General features: G+C 43.9%; 1 protein-coding gene across 6 annotated transcripts in view; it reads right to left on the bottom strand.

Annotated features, from left to right (window-relative positions):
• Positions 1-1,710, bottom strand: part of OSBPL3 (oxysterol binding protein like 3) — a 162,072-nt gene extending 160,362 nt beyond the window's left edge. For 4 of the 6 annotated variants that reach the window (XM_031455064.2, XM_031455063.2, XM_031455065.2 and 1 more), the window contains exon 1: positions 1,372-1,710. The gene's annotated coding sequence lies outside the window, so the exon portion shown is untranslated. The remainder of the gene's footprint in view (positions 1-1,371) is intronic. The other 2 variants (XM_031455066.2, XM_031455068.2) reach the window with 1 other exon arrangement.
• Between the last annotated feature and the right edge of the window lie 18,823 nt (positions 1,711-20,533).

Here is a 20,533-nt window from a genome sequence, read left to right as displayed (position 1 = left end):
AACTATTGGTATCAGTTCAATTTCTCAATAGGAAGAAAAAGGATAAATAAACATGGAAATCAAAATCAGCTATAAGATCATCATTCTTCATATTTTACAGATAAGTTTCCACTATTCAATCTATCAATATTTCTTTTGCACCTATTGTGTGTCAGGCACTGTTGTTGACACTGGGGATGGAGTCATGGACAAGACAGGTAAGGCTCTCTGCTTTCTGCAACATCCATTCTTGTAGGGGAAAGCAGACAACAAACAGCCCAAGGAGATAATCTGAGAGAGATGGGTGCTGTGAGGAACACCAAACAGGGTGGTGTGCTAGCATGTTGGTGGAGGCGATGATCATTCAGGTTGCGTGCATTTCTGCCCAAGTCTGCCTAATTGGTCTCCTCGGACCAAAAGAGGGAACCTCACCTTTTACGATCCTTGAGGGTAGAGTGAGGATGAGCAGGAGTCGAACCTATACCTTTACCTGTCTGGAAATAAATGTCTTTTGCAGCTGCAGATTAAAATATTTCTAAATGCCCTCATCCCAGTACTCAAACTATGAGTCAGTGCAATATCGCGGGGGGGTTGGGGTGGGGTTTCAGATGCACCTCGGCGCGGTCCCCAGACACATCGAAAGCGACAACTTCACAGCTCCTTCGGCTCAGAGTCCCGACTAAGGAGGAGACTGGTAGTTTGTGAGACGGAGGAGGGAGAGTACAAGTGTGCAGAGAGTGGCTGGCATTACCGAAAGAGGGCGGAGGGCCCCGGCTTAAGAAATATCGTGACGATCTACACAACAATGCCCGTCAGTGACTCTAGAGGCTGCAAACGCTTCCAAGGGCGCTAGGAAGCCCGAAGGGGCGAGTGCCCTCAGCCACCAGCGGGGGCACTGGGGAGCAGAGCAGACCCGGCATGTGGAAGCGGGCGAGTCCGGAGCCTTCAAGGCCAGCGTCGCCCGGGTCCTCCCGGTGCACCCCATCCCGCGGATGTGGTGAAGCCTCGCGCTCGACCCAATTAAGCTGGTTTCCTGTGCCTCCTGCCCCGGGGTCGCTGCCCAGGACAGCCCCTCGGTGCCGCATACTCCCGCGCCCCCAACCCAGGCTCGGCGCCTTTTCGCCAAAATCCCAGCCAAACCGCCCCTCTGAGAATCAAGCCCCAAGGTGGGCAGAACTCGGGCCTTATTTAACTCCGGGGAGGCCGGCACCGAGGGTAATCTCCCCGACTCGGGGCCGCCCTACTACCCGGTTATTCCCTGGGCGACAGCAAGCGGACTCCGATCCTGCGGAGACTGGTGGCGCCCCCCAAACTGCAGCCTTTCCTAGCCCGCGCCACCGCCGGGCCCCCACGACACCCCAACACCATTCTGGCGGGAGTCCCAGCGCTTACCTGAGCGCTCTGCCGCCAAGGACGCCGCCTAGTTCCCCAGTGCCCGGCTCCGGGGTTTGTCCACAGATGCGGAAGGAGGCAAAGCCGGCTTCTCCAGTCCCCCGGCAACGCGCAGCTGACAGTTCCCGCACCAGCAGCAGGAGACTGGGTTGGGCACAGCTAGTCACGGACGACTCGCAGGACCAGAGCCCGCGCGGCGCACGAGCCGCCTCGCGCTCGGCTCGCCTTGTCCCGCCCCGCTTGCCGGCGCTGCTATCGCTGGGCCAGTTCCCAGGACTTCGCCCAGAACTTCTCCGAGCGCGCCGCCCGGCGATTAGCCGCAGAGGGGAGCGAGGGGCGGGAGCTAGGAGGAAGAGACTGCGCCCGCCCTGGGGTGGGCCCACGTGGGGAAGGCGGGAGGGTAGGCAGAGTGACCCATACTTCCACCAATCAGGAGTAGCTCCCGGGGAAGGAGGTGGGGCGATGCACTTGAAAGAAGCGGACGGATTCCATGACGCAGTCTGCAGAGTTGAGAACCCGAGTGCCCCGCAGGTGCGAAAGAGAGGGAGATGAGAGGTGCACCTGGTCTGGGTAAGAGAAGTTCCCGGCTGCCCAGCACGCTACTTGCTTGCCGTTGGCGCTCAGTAACTCTTCGTGGAGCGGCGTTTCCGGGCCAGGGAGGGAGAAAGAAATGAGGGCAGCTTAGGGGGGGCTGATTTAAGAACAAGGTTTCAGGAGACACACTAGTGGAACTGGCAAAGAGGATTCGGCCTCTTGAGGAACTCAGACCGAGGCAAAGGGATGGAGAGCGGAGAAAACACGTGGTGAAGGGAGGACTGCAGGCACGGAATGACGAAGGACAGAATCGGTATGGGACCCCGGCATCCAGAGCCAGTGATGCAGATTGGTGCCGGGTCCCACGAGAAGACCTGAAGAGAGTGTACTAGTTTGTTCTGTGCAGTTAAGGTGCAAGGGAGAGGGGAGAGAAAGCATCACAGTTACGATTAAATGCAGGAGCTCCTCGTAAGACGAGAAAGTCCACCCAATTTCACTGCCCACTCACTCCTCGGCCTCCTCTGATCCTAGCATGAATGCAAATAACTGATCACCTGGGCTCAGTTTGAAGACTGCAAATGTGTCAGGTGCCACAGGTGGCGGGGCGGGAAGAGAATTAACACTGAGCGCCTACTGTGTGCTCCCGGAGCAGCTGTGGGCATGAAGCTGTGATAATAGCACACTATGTTCCTACTCTCGTGAAGCTGACGCTTTAGTGGGGAATCAGACCATGAACAACAACAACAACAAAAACCGCAAATATAAATAAACGAGAAAGTGCCGAAGAACTAGGAGCACTGAGGTAATTGCTAAGCAGAGCTTTCAAAAGTGGTGACGGGTGTAACAGGGTGCTGTGAAAAGCCCTGAAGGCCCCTCAGTGGAGGTGGCTTTTAGGCAGATTCCTGAACCTTGAACGGGTAAGGAGCTGCCACACCCGCCTTAGAAAGAGTGTTCCTGGCAAAGGGAACGGCAAATGCAGGCTTTTTAACCTCCCTGAAGATCCTTCTAACCTAGCTCACCGAGCTGGATAAATGAGTGTGGCTCGCTAGGCGAGGGGTTCCAGAATGTAAATTCCAGTGCCACCCACCACCTGCGGCACTCGAAGCATTTCTAGTTTCCCAACTGACCCCAAATAATGTTTCTGAGGCCCTTGCTGGAGCCAGGCTATCCACATTTCATGCATTGCGCTTGGTTCTCCGCTTTCTGGAACCATCCCGGTTGCGAAATGTCTAGGACTGTCTGTTTTGGATCTGGCAGGCGGCAACGAGGGCGGGAGGATCCCCACAAGCTGCAGAGCCAAACCACCGTTATGCTGCTGCTCGTGCTGGCACTTGGAGAACCTTACTAGAGAATATTTAAAATCCAATGACTTGGCGGATTTTAAATAACAGCCCCCTCCGTCCCCGCACCCTACCAACGCGGGGTGGATGAACCAGTCTGGCAGGCGCCCGGGGCGAATTCAAGGAGGCACCCTGCTCACGACCGTTGTTTCCCCAATCCTTCTTCCATTCAGTAATTCCTCTCTGAGAAAGCAGTTCAATCTCTCCTCTCTCCTCCTGCTTCAAGCTCTTTTATTTCTCTTTATTTCTTTTCCTCTCTCCACTTTCCACCCTCACCCTGTTTCATTAGCTTTGTTTGTTCCTGAGGGAGACAAGCCTTAAATCCGAAAGGAAGTTATTTGCATAGGACTTTATTGTAGAAACTAGCATCCCTTTCTTGGCTTTTTCTTCAATTTCTTCCAAATAAAAAAGTCTGTATCTTTTTTTCTATTTGTACTTGAGGCAGTTAACTGCACAGGATGAGAATTACTCATATTCATATTGTGCCTTGCTTCTAAGAAAAAGAGGAATCTTACTGTGCCTTTTCATAGTTTCATTCCTCTTCTACTCCTAAATAGGCTTCCAGGCTCACCAGCTCCTAAAAACAAAAGGAAAAAAATTAAAGTTGACTCCCATGAAGAGCTAATTCTTGAAAAAGCCCTTTATGTCCCAAAATTAGCCTTCTCTTCAGAGTTTTATTTTAAAGCAAGGATCTGAATGTTTACTCCAGTGAGACCAATTGTTCTATAGTAAGAGCTTCTAAAGACGCTCTTTGAACTGTTGGACAAATACTTTTTACCTTTGGAGACACACACCACGAGAATTGTTCACACCTGGCCCAATGCTCTGAGCTCTGAAATTAGTAATAGGTAAGCAGATGTTAAAAGCATTGACAGGTTTTAATAGTAAAGGAAGGTGATAATAAAGGAGTTTCATGGAGGTGAGACAGGATGGAAGGGGGCAGGGCATAGCCATTCAAGGAATGCTACAGCAATTAACATCAAAATGGTAAAAGATTCAACCCCCAGTAGGCCTAGAGGCTCAGGATGATGAGAGATTTAACTTCTAGTAGATCTTGAGCTTCATTATGCTCATTGTAATACATTAACATGGTGAATAACACGCCCAACCCCCACACCTCGTGGCCTTTTTCTTGCCTTTCAACGTATCTCTCTGAATAAATCTACCTTCACTCAACTATTGCTCGCTCTTGAATTCTTTCCTGCGTGAAGCCAAGGACCCACACTTGGCAGGGGACGTCCCAGGGGCTCAACCAAGACCCGGAGCACGGCCCTCTTCACAACCCACATCTGTTTTCCTGCATCTGAGGGGGAACTCCAGAGGCCTCCTGATGATGAGGGCGCCTTTCTTTTAAGCAAAATGGAGACAGTAATTGTACCTGCTGGGCTACAGGAAGAGTTCCTCATCAGTCTGGAAATGATATAGCCTAACTCACACCTTAGTCTCAGCGTTACTAACATTCGGTGCCAGATACTTCTTTGTTGTGGTGGGTTGTCCTGTGCAGTTGGCAACATCTCTGGCCTCTACTCACTAAGTTCAAGGATACCCTCTCTTCCCCACAACCAAAAAGTCGCCTGACGTTGCCAGATGTCCCCTGGAGGACAAAATCGCTCCTGGCTGAGTACTGTTAGCCCAGCACATAGTAAATGCCCACAGATTAGGAGACAGTATAACGTAGTGCCTAAAGATAAGGATTTCCGGAATGTAAACCTCAGGCAAATTTTGCTTCCCTAAACCTCATCTACAAAATAGGAATCATGATAATGCTAATTTCTTAAGACTGTCTAAGGGTTAAATAAATTTGTGCGTATAAAAACAATTTGGATAATGCCTGGCACATAGTAAACTTAAGGCTGAATTTCTGTTCTCATTTTCTTCTGGTGGAGTGACAGCATTGGACTAGATCATAGATGACATGTCTTGGCTTATTTGCTGCCACTCCCCTTCCTGCCTCATGTCAGACATCACTATGAAGTCAAGGCTGTCATTTCCACTGAGCACAAATAAGGCCTCAGAATCCTTCTCAACACAATGCTTTAGGAAGCAACTACTGATGGAGCAGGGTCAGCATGTGGCATGATGCTGAATTACCACACTGAGGCTGCATAAACTTTAAGCGACTTTAAGTTTAAGGTCTTAAAGTCATAAAATTAGAGCATCAATCTTCTGGAATGGTAACTATAAGCAAACTTGATGAGAAGGAACTGTATGCAGTTCATTACTTCATCAATCTTTTCTATGAAGGAGGGGGAGAGAGTTCCAGCATCTTCACTATAATCATACAGCCTATGAGTGATTAGAGGCTGAGTCTCCTGCCTTCTTACAGTGTTCTCTTTTTGCTACTCCCACCACTGATGGGAGGTGAAGAAAACATGTGTCTGAAAAAATGATGCAACCTCCCCATCTTTACACTCTTGCTCATTTTCATTCCCCTTCACTTTTATCTGGAAAATAGATCAAAGTATTTAGTTGCATAGGAACACCCTGTAAGCATTCTTTCAGAAGTGTTACTTCTCTGAGGAATGCATGATAACTCACCAATTCCTTCGTTAAACAGAGATCAACTGCCTCCTTTGTAGAAGTAACCATTCTTAGCAGGCATTTTAAGAGATCCAAAGATGAATCAACGGATGTCCCTGCCCTTGATGTTTGTACAGTTTCATATATTGGGCAGATCAGACATGGATATAAATAACTATAATACAAGCTAAAAAAAATTGAAAATGTCCTAAGAAAGGTACCAAAAGTGTGTTCAGAGAAGGGAGAAATTATTTTGGGAATTAGGAGCAGAGAGTCACTTCCTGCGTGTGTTTGTTGACATTCTTAACTTTTTGATCAAAAATTCTTACTTATTACAATCAAGTTAGCCTCGTAGAGGAAATTGCAACATCATTCGGCTTCCTGGGTCAGACGCAGCTTCTGTTTAGTTTAAGTGGGTACTATCAGTGCATCTAAAGGTCACAGTTGATTCTAACTCTATTAGTCATTTTTTGTTAAATCAATGTTTAAAATTTCTGTAATGTTCTAAAGGAAGATTGCTCACCTTTAGTGACAACAGAATAACTTTGTCCGAGCATTGACAGAACCAGTTTTTTAGCATGTTATACTGTGGGTGCATAAGGTATACATATACCTTATATATGATATATATATTATAAAAAGGAACAGAACAGGGGTGAAGGGACACCAACATCATATACATTAAACCATGAAACGATATTTCCTTCAAGACTGAACTACCTCAAAAGCTAGGCTGGCAATCCGTTATCTTTTAGGTATACTCTCCATAGCACATGGGCATCCTATAGTACTAGGTATTATAATAACAGCCCACATGTATTAAGCATTTATGTGCCAGGGACTGCCAAACTGGGCGACCAAGATCATTGCCACTTCTGCCACCACCAGTAGGCTACCTGTTAAGCCAGAAAGACTTGGCAGAACTGCTAGGACCACACCCCTCCTGCCACAAAGCACACCAGCAAAACATCTGCCTGCTGCTCCTATACTACTTCATATCCAAATGCATGCCTTGCTTGGATGCATCTGACTGGTACATTCCAAATTGCATCTACAAATCTAGCTGCAAGGAAGGCTGGGAAATGCAATTTTCAGCTTTCCAGCCTCTGCAGTAAGGCACATTAGAGAGAGGTTGGGTTAGAAGTTGAGTGAGCCAAGCCACAGCATCCACTGTATCTTTTCCTTCAAATCTCTAACAAATATGTTGGCAGGAAAAGGTTTCCTATGTTATATCCTCTTTGGTGTGTTTCAATTTTTTATAGGGTAACCCAGAAGGTCTACTCCTTCACCAATCCCCCTAAATTCCTTCAGTCTCCAACAGCAACACCACTGGAGTCCAAGCCGCCATCATTTCTTGCCTGGAAAAGCCACTTATGACCAATTCCCAGGAAATCACTCTTTCTCTCCTGCAAGCTATTGTCTAGTCTGCAGCCAGAGTGATTTTTTTAAAACCCCAATCTATTCATAAAACCCCTCCATAGCTTCTCACCCTTCAATATTTGTTGAATAAATAAAAGGAATCCCAAAGAAATGATGGAAGCAGAGTCAGGGTGAGGGGTGCAGGCACCCATCTCAGGCCCAGGAGGCAGAGACCACTCAATCGGCCAGATCCTACAGATGACCTTTCAGCAACTTGACATCAAAAAGATGCTGTCCCCTTGTTACCATTTTGCTAAGGTCATCAGTTAACTAATTTTTATGTTACCTTTTTCTCCCTTATAATATATTGCCCTATTCCTTAGAATGCCCACAATAGCTTTACCAAACCATAACAAAAGAAACTTCAGAGAAGGGCTCAATTTGGCTGCTTCTGCCCTGCCATAGCCCAGTTCCCATAGACCTTTCCCTACTGATAGCAATGGAAACTTGGAATCCTCAATGGGAGTATATTTTACCTTTTCTTAAAGTGGGTTTTTCACCTTTGTGTTAACATCTTCATTTCTCCATAGTGTTGTTAGGACTTGTATCACGTAGTTTTCCTCAAAGCAAGTGCCATGCTCGCTGATCCTTACTTACACACAATTCCCTTCCATCTGCAGTAACTAGGAATATCGCACTCTGATGGAATTAGCACCTCAGGGAAGAAGCAGTAACTGTCTTGTGCTGGTTCTTACAGACTGTTAATTTAATGAACTGAATCACTGGACCAAAAAATAAACTTGTCTGAAGAGTATGTACTTGGAATAAAGCATTTCAATACCTAGAGTCCATGGTTTTCCTCCAAGTGAGTGTGGCTTGCTGGGACTGTGAAATGGAGGACAAGAGGGGAAGAAAGTCAGATTCTGAAAGAATGAAGTTTCAGTGTTTTCTCTACATCATTATTTCTTGCAAAAAAAAAAAAATAATAGAAGCTAAAGAAAGGGAATTAAATTACCTCTAATCCTATCTATAAACAACAACCTCAGCTTACACTTATTCAACATTTCCTTCTAGTATTTTTTTCCTGCATTTGTAATTTTTGGGTAAATACAAACTTAAATTGTATTTTTTAATTAAGTTACAGTCAATTTACAATATTATGTCAATTTCTGGTGTACAGCATAGTGAGTCAGTTATGTATATATTCCTTGTTTAAATTTTTTATTTATTTTACTTAGTGGGGGCAGATAATTAGGTTTATTCATTTATTTATTTATTTTAATGGAGGTACTGGGGATTGAACCAGGATCTCATGTATACCAAGCCCATAGAGGGAGGGGAGAATGGGGATTTATTACTAATGAATACAGAGAATTACTTTGGAGTAATGGAAGTGTTTTAGGACACTGGTATTACGGAACCTGGATTTGGGTCCACTCACCTGACACACAGCAAAGCCAGTCTACTGACACCGGGTTGTGGTTAAGGAAAGTACAGTGTTTATTGCAGAGTCAAGCAAGGAGAACAGGCTGCTTGTGCTCAGAAGACCTGACCTCCCTAATGGCTTTCAGGGAAGGATTATCAAAGGCAGCTTGTGGAAGGGGGCGAGGGGTGTGTAATCAGTTTGTGCTCAGTTCTCAAATTGGTTGGCATCAGGTGAAGTTTCAAGCGTTATCAGTCTTCTGGTTTCAGTTGATCTGGGGTCTATGTGCTTGCAGTCAGCAGTTTTCATCTGCTGCGGATCTGGTTTCTGAAAAACAACTTAGGAATGTGTGTTGGACTTTTATCTGTATCTTTCAGGGAAATGGGAGTTCGGTGACTCTGCTATATGACTTATAGTCTAAATTGTTACCAGTTTCTCAGCCCAACAGCTATTCTTTGTTTCTACGTGTTCACATTTCCTAATCATTCACTCTCAAGCCAGACTTCTGAGACTCAGGGGAGGCCTGGGAAACTAAAGGAAAAGCTTTGTACTTCAAAAGACAGGGACATGGTATACAGTTTCAGCACTAGATAGAGGTGGTGGCTGCACAACACTGAATATTCTAAATGCCACTGAATTGCTCACTTTAAAATGGTTAATTTCATGTTATGTGCATTTCACCTCAATCAATTATTTAATTTTTAAAAAGTCAGGGGAGAAAGAAAGAGGAATCCACATTTTAAAAATGCTGCCTAGAGAATCAGTTGGTAAAAGAAAGAACGTTATTTTCCCAAGGAAGGCACTAGTGTCCACTGAGAGCAGTTTTAGTGGAGGCTGAAGACAGATTTTTTTTTTTTTTTTTTGTATAAAGTAAGAATAAATGTACTCTCAACAAGGACCAAAGCAGCAGTGCTATGAGGAAACATATGGGCTTTGCGACATCCTTTTTGAATGTACAGATACCTTTGGTGTTTAATTTTTAAGTTTTTTTCTGGGTTCCAGAAAGTTGGGCTTGTTGGATAACCAGTCCTTCAATATACAGGTCAGATCTCTGGATAAATTCCGTGTATACACGTTTCAAATTGTGCACAGCTTGAAGACCAAGAATTGGCTCCTTTCTCTCCGCTGGCCCCTGCTTCCTCAGGCCAGGCTGCGTGCACCAAAGGCTATCAGTAATGCATCTCCACTTATTGCAGCTGGATCTGCCCTCCTCACTAATGCAGCTGCAGTCAGCTCTCTGCCCATTCTTTAGTGAAAGCAAATGAGTCGCACAAAAGCCAGAAACATCCTGGAGCTGTCATTCCCAGAGGTGGACAGCAGATAATTGCCCTCCATGCCTGAGCTGCTAAGTTCTGTGCAAGGCGGGCTCCACAAGGGGAGATGGGAGGAGCGTCGACCTCTCATTAGCATAGCTGACCCCAGACCATTCGGCTCCTGGATCCTTCCTAAGTGCCCTGAGAGTGATCCAACTGGTCGAGAAATACACTGAGAAATTCCAGGACTTGGCACAGCGTTCCAGCTTCGGAAGCTAGGCTGGATGAGAGACTCACTTCTAAGGACTCTGAGAACCACATATTAGAAATCAAAGATTCAGCATGTAACTCCCCAAGGACAATCATCCTCGGCTTCCTGCGTACTCATTATTCATTATTCATTTTTGTTTCCCTTTCTTAAAGTGCTTTTTTGTTGTTCTCTAAAATGACATCCTTCTAGAGTTTTCTCCTGGGACTGCCTTCAAGCTCCAGAGAACAACATCTGTATTCAGCATTTCTGCAGTGGGTATCGCTCCAATAAAGAAGGGCTTGGTCTCAGTCTTTGAAAGAAATTTGAATTTTCCAAGTTACAATCTGAAATTGGATGCCACCTCACAGTTTAGGAGAAAAATAGTTCTTCTAATTAATGTCATTCCTACTGACTGGTTGGCCCCTGCTTCCAGCTCTTTCATGGTTTTCTTAGAAGAGTCTTTTATAAAAGGTAAAAAGGGTCTCCCACTTGTTTCATTGCCTTTCCTGCTTCTAATCTAGAAAATCATTTTTATATAATAAATTATATTCCAAAATAATTAGTTGAATAATTTAAAAGTTGCAATGAAGTCAAGCATTGGGTTTTTGTAAGCATTTTGCTCAAAGAGTCTTTTATTTCTGCTAACAGCTGCTCTTTTGTCTCAGGGGTCCCCAAGACCAAGGCCACGTTGGCGGACTCACTGGGAGGATGCATAGAACTCAGCACACAGCCCTACTCAGGGCCATGATCTACTTCAGCAAAAGGGTACAAAGCAAAACCAGAAAAGAGAAACAGCATGTGGGGTGATGTCTGGAGAAAACCAGGTCCGAGCTTCTGAGTCCTATCCCCGTGAAGTCACACAAGACAGGACACACTTAATTTCTCCAGCCAAAAGTTTTGGGACAACATAGGACAACACATGTAAAGTACCACCAACCAACCAGGGGGGCTAAGTGCCTGGGGTTTTTTATTAGGGGCCAGTCCCACAGACACCCACTGCCTGGCGTACACTAAAACTCCAGATTCCCAGGAGGAAAGCAAGCGTTCAATGTAGACCACATTGTTTGCCTGGACACTTTAGGCTTAGGGACCAGCCTTGGCAGTTAAGGAAGTGTAGGAACCCCCACTTCATCTAAGTCCCCAGATGCCAGCCAAGGGTCAACCCTGCAAGCAGGCCTTTCTAAGGATACTAGCATTGGTCCTGTCATGAACTCTTTTCTGCACATCTTCTCTACACTTGGAGGATGGCTTACCTACCCGCTAAACTCCCTAAAATAGTGAACTTCATTCTTTGCTTCTCAAGAGCAGACTGAGCAGGTGCATTTTCAAGGATCTCTTTACTATCACGGCAGAACCCACAAGACTTCATTCAGAAAAATGAAGCAGTGATCTGCTGGGAAATGTGTGTAGTTAGACTGAAGAAGCTAGTGTGGAAAACTTTCTAGGGCTGCTCAAAGTATACACACAGCATGTCAGAGAGGTTTTAGTCAAATCAAATAATAATGAATCCATGGATTCACTATTTAAAAAAAAAAAAAGCCTTACTGTTTAATGGCATATATTATTTTCACACTCATCTTGCCAGTTCTTTTTTCTTTTCCATCAATGTCATTAGTCATGATGAAATGTGAATCCAAGTGGTTGTGTGTTTTTAAGCACTTGACCTTCTTTTAATAATATGCAAGAAATTAAGTCCACCATCACCCTTGCTATTAGAGAGAAACCACATTTTCAAACAATGTTAGTATCGGAGAAATGAAGACTCCATATTGTCAGCAAACATGTAGAGACATCCTGCAGTGTCAAAGGGGGACTTTGATCAAGTCAGCACAGAAGACGTTACCCCTGGTTTAGGGGAGAGGATGGTCACCCACACTCATCTGGAGCCTTTCTCCAGGGTGGTCGGGGTTTGATTTCTTTTTCACAAGTGAGATGATGGATCTGTGTTGTTCAAGCTGTGGGCTGAGAGTGGCAGGAACAGAATGTACTTAACTCCACAGTGAAAAATCAGTAATATCTCAGCTGTGCATTGTGCCTTCAATTCCCAACTGAGTGGACCATTGCTATGGGTCGAATCATGTCCCCCCCAAATTCATATGTTGAAGTTCTAACCCCCAGCACCTGAGGATGTGACCTTATTTGGAGACAGAGTCTCTATGATGGGTCCTAATCCAAAACAACCAGTGTCTTTATAAAAGGGAAATTTGGACACAGATACACACACACGGAGAACACTGAAAGTCAAGGCAGAGATTGGAGGGATGCTCCTACAAGTCACAGAACAGCAGAGACTGCCAGCAAAGCACTGGAAGCCCAGAGAGAGGCCTGGAACAGATTCTCCCTCACAGCCCTCAGCAGGAATCAACCCTGCCAACACACTGATCTTGGACTTCTAGCCTCCAGAAATGTGAAACAATAAATTTTTGTAATTTAAGCAATTCTGTCTGTGGAAACTTGTTTCAATAGCTCTAACAAACTAATATAACCAGTTGTTCAATTCAGCAAAGGTGCCTAGAGCACTGACAAGGCAGAGAAGGGGATTAGGTGCTGTGGCGGAGGAGATGCTGTCAGGAGCTTACCCTCCCATAGAAGGGGCAGAGGGACATGCACAACGCAAAGGGGGCTGGCCAGCACCCCCGAGAACTCCACCAGCTTACTTACATCTGTTTTCTGAAGGGCCCCACCCTCCCCACAGAAGTAATCTATTAATAGTTTATACTGTTAGGTGTAACTTTTAAAAAACAAACAAAACAAAACAAAACAAAACCCTTAGTAAGAATAGTACTCAAGATTGCTTAAGGTTCTAAATATATTAATAATAGTGATGACCACCAGCACTTCCCAAGGCTCTGCAACCATGTGATGTCTCATTGGATCTCACAGAAACTCTGCAAGGTGGATTCTGTTGATCCTCAGTTTTTGGATTAGAAAACTGAGGTTCAGGTGTTATGTCTTCCTCCAGTTTACTTGGCTTGCATGTGGCAGGCCCCAGCATGACTCGAAACAACCTAACTCCTTACGGTGTTTCTCCAAGTTGGTCTGTGGACCACACCATCAGAATCACCTCAGTCACTTGTTAAAACAAAGAGTTTGGGGCCCAACCCCAGAAAACCCCAGAATTACTGAATTAATTCATCTCTGCTTCTGAGAAACCTTTTTGTGTTTTGTTTTGTTTTGTTTTGTTTTGTTTTTAATTGAAGTGTAGTTGATTTACAATGTTACTTTCAGGTGTACAGCAAAGCAATTCAGTTATACATATACATTCATATATGTATGTGTTTTTTCAGATTCTTTTCCATTACAGCTCATTACAAGAAATTGAATATAGTTCCCTGTGCTATACAGTAGGTCCTTGTTGTTTATCTATTGAATATATAATAGTGTGTATCTATTAATCCCAAACAATTTTTTATTTGTTTGTTTAAACAAATTCTCGTGATTCTGATTGACAGGCACTACTAACACAGCAAATAAACTCTGCTGCCTTTGGAAAGTTTCTCAACACTTTAGCCTGTTAGGATCAGCTAAATAGTGTTTAAAACTCCCACCCTCCCCTTCCCAACTGAATCAGAACCCCCAGGAGTGGCTCTGGGGAATCACTGCTTAATAACTCCCAGGATATGAATGGACAGCCAGCAATGAGAACTGTTGGTGGGGCACCCATGCTTTTAATTCAAAATGTTGAACTCTGTTTTAAAAACAAAAGACAAACCTAAGCAACAACAACAAGCAACAAATTTTTAATAGCTAAAGCTTTAAGCCATCTGAAGGTAGAAAGAGGATCATGATGGAGGAAAGGGGACTATGAAATCAGTGGGTACCTGACGAGGGAGTGAGTAGAAGTCTGGTGGTAACTACTGATAGATTAAAAGGTAAAAAAAAAAAAAGGCGAAAGGAGAATGTATGACAAGATATACTGACTTTATGATTAGGTTTAAAACAACTTCTAGAAATAATATGTAATTGTTATTTTAAAAAAAAACTTGTTTAAATTCCTTTTTAAAATGAGGAATCATATGGTACTTATGAGTGATATAATGTCATGGAATGACTGCAGGTTTCAGAGACAGAAAGACCTAGATTTAAATCAGTGCTTCTCCACCAGGGCAAGACACCATTTTTGTCCCCTGAGGACACTGGGTGATGTCTGGAGTCATCTGTGGTTGTCACACTGGGGTTGGGAGAGTGCTCCTGGCACATACTGAGAGCCCAAGCATGCTGCTAAACGTCCTCAGGGCACAGGACAGACCCTGCAACAAACAATTATTTGGTCCAAAACATCAATACTGATGAGGTTGAAAAACCCTAGTTTAAACATGAGTTGTATCACCAAATAAATATATGGCCTTGAACTTAACCCTTCTGAACCTCACTCAGTCTTTCCGTATGAAAAATGGACAGACTAAAATCCATGGCATAGTAATAATATCTAAAACACTTAAGAAGTGCTTACAATATGCCAGACACGGGAAACCAAGACATAGAAGATGAAGTTCAGAGCACCTGGTGATCAGCCCAAGTTTCCCAGCAAGTGAGTCACTGAGCAGGGTTAGGATCTAGTCCAAATACTACCCCTTACATGACGGGGCCTCCAAGCCTCCAGCCTGAGGGGCATAGGGGTTCCCTCAACCATTCAACTGGACAGGTCACTTGTACTCCCATAAACATCTTCTTAAGAACTGACAGAATAATGTACATCCATTGGCAAAAATTTGCTCATTTGGATAAAGCTGAGGTGTCCAAAAAAAAAAAAAAAAGTAGTAGCCAGGAGCCAAAAATGTAATAGAACTGATGCCCAAATATCTCCAGAGGGTTGTAATGCATTGCAATCAGGGGATAATAGTCTTACTGGATGTAAATGGATAATCTAACATCACTTTTCCAGGAACAAAACCTCTGATTCTGCTTTCCAGAATCATAGAGTGTTTAAGAGTCCCAGTACCACTGCCCTTTCCTATTGCAAAGCAAACGGCTAAAGTGCTTTAGCTGGAAGCTTCTTATTCAAATGGGTTTCTTCAACAGAAAATGATGGCTCCATTAACACAAACACTGAAGGTCCTGCTTTTTCCTTTTGTGGGATATGTATTTCCATTGCTTTTCTGTCTTTAAAACTATAATGCTTATTTCTCATCTTGAGAAAGATTTCATGCACATAAGGTACAAAATTGTAATTTACGCATCAGATATGGCTCTAACTCCGGACAAACTACCTAATTTTCCTGGGTCCAGATTAATAAGCAATAACATTCTCAGTTAAAAGTAATAATAATAATAGCCAATTATTGCATGAGTATTATATCCCACGTGCTTGAGATGTACTATTATTCCCATTTTACAGCTGAGAAAACTGAGGCTCTGAGAGGTCTCATGGCTTGCCCAATGTCACAGAGATAGAAAGTGACAAAGTGAGCATTTGAAACCAGGGCTCTCTGAACCTGAAGCCTGACATTGTTCAGCTACACCCCAGCAATGACAGCTGTGATGCAAGCACAGTGAGCTGCCATGACAGCTTCAACAGAGAAAAGGAAATTCCAGAAGCAGGATTAGCAATATAATCTTTAGGATGGGATTTTGGCTACTTTGCAAAAGGCAAAGAGTGGTTAGTAAGAGGAGAAGGGAATTTGGAGTCAGTCTAATTTTTAAGTGCCTGTAACTTTTTTGGAGGGAAGAGGCAGTGAAGAGGGGTTCTATAGTAACTATAATCATCAAAGATGATTTAATAAAAGATCACTTGTTTATGTGCTAAGAGTTTGCCCAAACTAACTAACATCCGTTAAGATGACAGAAGGTCTTAGATATTTTGCTAGAAATCAGTACTCAGTTCTACAATGAACTAGAAACTCAACTACCTACAGGACTGAGGCAAACAAAATTCCAGTAATGACAGATGACATACTGGTAATGACATGTGTCAGCTGAAAGGAAATCACACAACATAGAAGCTGTGAGTTAAGTTTTATTTGGGGAACTTACTGAGACTATACCCTGGGAGACAGCCTCTCAGACAGCTCGGAAGAACTCTTTCAAAGAGGTAAGGGAAGAGCCAGGATATACATGAACTTTTTTGTTAGGAAAAACATAGTCAAGCTTCAAGAAAGTATTGCTAATCACAAAGAGCAGATATCTCAAGTTAATGATTTTAGTACTCTTCTATGTATGGAAAGATGAAAGAATCTGGGGTCACTTGAAATTTTTCCTTAGATATTAATTTTAACTAAGGGCCAGTATATCCAAAGTATAGAATGTCTGGTTTTTTTCTCCATCCTGAATTCCCCTCAGGTACACTGTCGGTGGGCAACTATAATAGCTGATGGCTTGATCCTTGTAGAACTGGAATGGTAGGAAATATTTTTTCTTCATAAATACAACAACAGTTTATTAAACCTTATAGTATTGATCATTCACTAAAGGCCTTTCTACTTGAGTATTTTCCCTGAATTCCAATAGCTACTTTCCAGTTTACTGCAGATATGTGGTAGGACTGGGTTTTGCAGTTTAGTTTTGAAACCATGCCCCAAAGAATTAACAGAAGCTGATAACTAGTAGGAATTCTTGATCTTATCTTACAGGACAACAGATAATGGAACAGCTTGTTAAAACTGCTTTGCTTGTAAAATATCTTCATTGATTAAGTTTAGTTGTTTTCTTCTTTCCTCTCTTCAATTGCATATCTTACCAACTTCACGCAGCCCAGTTGTTCTACAGGAACTTGGAGTCCTCTCCTGCCCAGTGCAGGCCAGCTGGGGGCTGGCTGGGACCACCAGCCCTAAAACTGGGCCTGTGCAGATGTGCAATGAACGGCCCTCTGAAGTCAGAGGCCTCCACCCTCAGATCATACAAAGTGCCTCCATTTTGAATCTGCACAAGCATGTAACTCAGACACACCTGCACACATCACCAATTACCTCACCTTTCCCCCCTGCCTCCAGTCACCTTTCCCCAGCCTAGGACCACCCTGCTTATCCCAGAAGTAGCCCAAGCCCCGCTCCTTGAGACGTGTTCTCCTGTCTCCTCACCTGGCTACCTTGTGGGTAAACTCTCCGCGGGCTCTAAACTTCACAGCGAGTTCATTCACTCAGCGTTGTGAGTCTCAGCGTTTGGCTTGCTGTGTGTCGGGCAAACAAAATTGGTTCGGGAGCAAGTCTGTGCTATTTTGTAGTAGCCATCCCAGAGACTGAGACACGCTCATGGTTACACCTGAGTTTATGAGATTATGAGTGACTTTTGTTATCTATTCTTTTCCAAATTTTTCACTCTTTATGAATTACTTTTTAATTTTTATAAAGCATAGTTACTCGTTAATACATGTCCACATCCCATGGTAAAAGTCAGACGACAGAGAACTTTAAGAAAAACAAAAATTATCCTTTAACGTATTCTTTCACCAACCCTCCTTCCCCAAGTTTAGTTTATCAAAGATAAGCATCAATCAAAATTTATACATGTATCTTTCCAGGTATTTTACTATAAATTTACAAACACGCATACATATGTAAGGAAATAATCATATAGAGTTTTGTTTTAATTATTGCTTATAAAAAGCCTTAGGGGGGCTGCATATTCCCAGTTTAGTGTCTTGTTTGACCAATGCAGCAGTTTAGAAGAAAAGGTTGCATAGTTACACAAGTAGTGCTTTTCTGCAACATAAACAGCTTGGCACCGAGTGTTAGACACCTACCTGGCCCTTAAGAGTGTTGATACCTGTTTAGCCTCCCTAGGGTTTTGTCTTTGTCACCTTGGATCTCTTTAAAACAATGCTCCGTAAAGTGCTTTTTAAAAAAAACACACCAAATGCCAAATAATAAATATGTTTGCATGTCAGTATGTCTAGACCTACCTAATTTTTTTCTACAGTGATCCCTGGGACACATTATTTTGTAATCAAAATTTTGAAAAGTGCATATTATTTTATTTTAAAGGAGTTTTGATGCACATTTTCAACTTGATTCACGTTTCCTGAATGTGTTTTCTGCCTGCTTATTAGCCATGAAGCAGGAAGTCTTTAGTCTCCGTTTAATTTTTCATCAAAGATGGTTCGTGAAAGGGTGCATGGCTGACTGGGAAGGCATTCTTATACTGAATGCTACGTCAATAAAGACTCCTGTTTGCACCATGGAAAAGCAAAATGATTATTTAGAAACTCCCTCGAGGAAACGTGCTTTCCACACAGAATGGATTATTTGTCTAAATGTCAAAGGATTCTCCATAGTTTTTGTAAATATTCTTCATGCCCAGGAAGCAGCAGTTGGTTGGAGATTTTGTGACTCATGATTGCCTCTGTCACCTCAGATATAGCTTAAATCTTTGATTATACCCAGTTCTATACATTACTGTATACTGTCATGTTCCAATCACTTCACGCCTCCTTCAATTAAGTATTTAAGCCTTTTGCACCCCCCCAAGTATGGTAATTTCCTGGAGAAACTGTTTCTTTTATCTATATATAGACAAAATAAAACCCAGGCACCCACCTGGCTCTGTCTCATCAGGGAGTTGCAGAACTGATTCTAGCAGTCAAGAGTAATTAGAAGTAATTCCCGTCTTGCTGGCATCTCTCAGATATTAGAGAAGATCTGATGCACAGCCTATGTTGACATTTCTCCAGATCTCTTTCCCTTGTCCCTTGCATCCCCTACCCTTCTCAAAAATCTGCCAGAAAGCCTCTCTCCCTACAGCTCACTCTAGTCTCCCCCTTTCGAAAGCCCATTCCCATTCTTACTTCTCGGTTATTCCCAAAGGCTTACCTCCAATCCACAGACGCTGGAGCAGAGGCAGAGGTGGAGGGGACAGTCCATCAGATAATACCAAAGTCGACATAGCAGGAGGGAGGAAGTTATGAGGGATGGTACAAGATCTCAATACTTTTGCTTAATCATTTTCTGTACTTGTTAAATACACCTAAATGTGATTACATTTTTCAGAGGAACAATGTATATGTAACGATCTAGAGCTGGGCAGTGTATTGAAGCTGAGATTGTTTTGGAAAATCAAGGGAAAGTTTTTTTGCAGTCTGTTGGTTTGTTTCTTGAGAAGAGGAAAGTCTTAATTATGGAGCACAGGACGTCGTGGAATGGCCCTTTCACGTTATTTTGTTTAGCTAGCACAGTCACCTTGAAAGGAGTGTATAATTGTCTTCATTTTACACATGAGTACCGCGTTCTCTAGGAATTGTTCTGTTGAGTTCCTGCAATCACAAAGGTGACTTCTTCTCTGGCCATCACTGACTGGGCCAGAGGTGTGAGCCTCTGGCATGAGGCAGGCCAGGCAGACACTCTCTTGCAGAAGTTTGGAATCAGGATTCAGAGAGCAGTGGCTGGAACTGTAACTTGTGATACAATTAACCCTCTCAGAGAGTGAGGCCTAGTGTCCGGAGAATCTTTGGGATGGGTGCTGCTGAGGACTCACATGCAGCTGTAGAAACTGGGAGAAAGTTGATACCCCTGTTAGAAAAGGGCTGAGAGATGGAGAAGGCTGCCGGGGCTGGGCTGGGGTGGGGTGAGGAAGGGAAGACTCGGGAGCAAACTGGGTGACGGGTTGGGGGTAGGGACAGAAGAGAGGAACCCTGGATTAGCGGGCTGCTGGGAAGCTCTGGGAGCAGAGAAGGGACTTGAAAGACATGCTGGGCAGTGTGCAGGGCCACCCCTGCTCTGGCCTTCAGTGAAATCGGGCTAGTCTCTCATGTTTTCAGAGAGTGGGCTGTTTCCAGAGGGATGCTGAGCCCTGCGTCAGCGCTGGGTAGGACAAGAGCAGTGGCTGGACATGGGACATGGGACGGCTGGCATTTGGGCTAAATAGTGAACTCAGGGGCCGTGGGAGGTCCATGTGGAGAGGCAGCAGATAAGAGAAGAAAGCCGGACATGAGGAGAAAAATAAAGGTGAGCAACAGAGTAAAATTTTGTTTTGTGGGTGGTGGTGGTACTTTGTTATTCCCAAGTCCTGGTTCCAGTTCTTCCCAAAGGCCCAGATTCTCTCCTGCCCTTACTTTCTGGGAGACATTTTTGTATACTTATTATAAATTCTTTTTCAGTTAGCCCAGTTCAAAGTTGGGTACCGTTACTTGTGACCAAAAACTTTAATAAGTGCAAGGCATCTGTGGTTCCTAGAGATTAAATACATTGAGAAAATTTCTGTGGCTACTTCGTGGTAGGAGTTGGGGATCAGGCCGGTCTCCTGGCACCCCCTGCCTCACACTCTCTGCTCAGTCACACTGGCCACATTCCACAGACACACCAAGCTCACGCCCATCTGAGTGAACACTGTTTCTCCTGCCCAGAGCAGGCTTAAAAGCCATCCCCTCATCTCAATCAGGTCTCAATTCAAATGTCACCCAGAGACACCTACCCTGACATCCTCATCGAAAACAGACACTCTCTAACCTCTTTCTCTGTTTTTCTTTTCAGTGTTGTTGAAATCTAATCAACATACAACACTGTATAAGGTTAAGGCGTACAACATTATGACAATTTACATATATTGTGAACTG

Source organism: Camelus dromedarius, chromosome 7 (genome assembly GCF_036321535.1).
Source record: "Camelus dromedarius isolate mCamDro1 chromosome 7, mCamDro1.pat, whole genome shotgun sequence".
Taxonomy (NCBI): domain Eukaryota; kingdom Metazoa; phylum Chordata; class Mammalia; order Artiodactyla; family Camelidae; genus Camelus; species Camelus dromedarius.
Note: the sequence above shows the minus strand (reverse complement) of the source record. Positions and strands in the feature narration are given on the sequence as shown.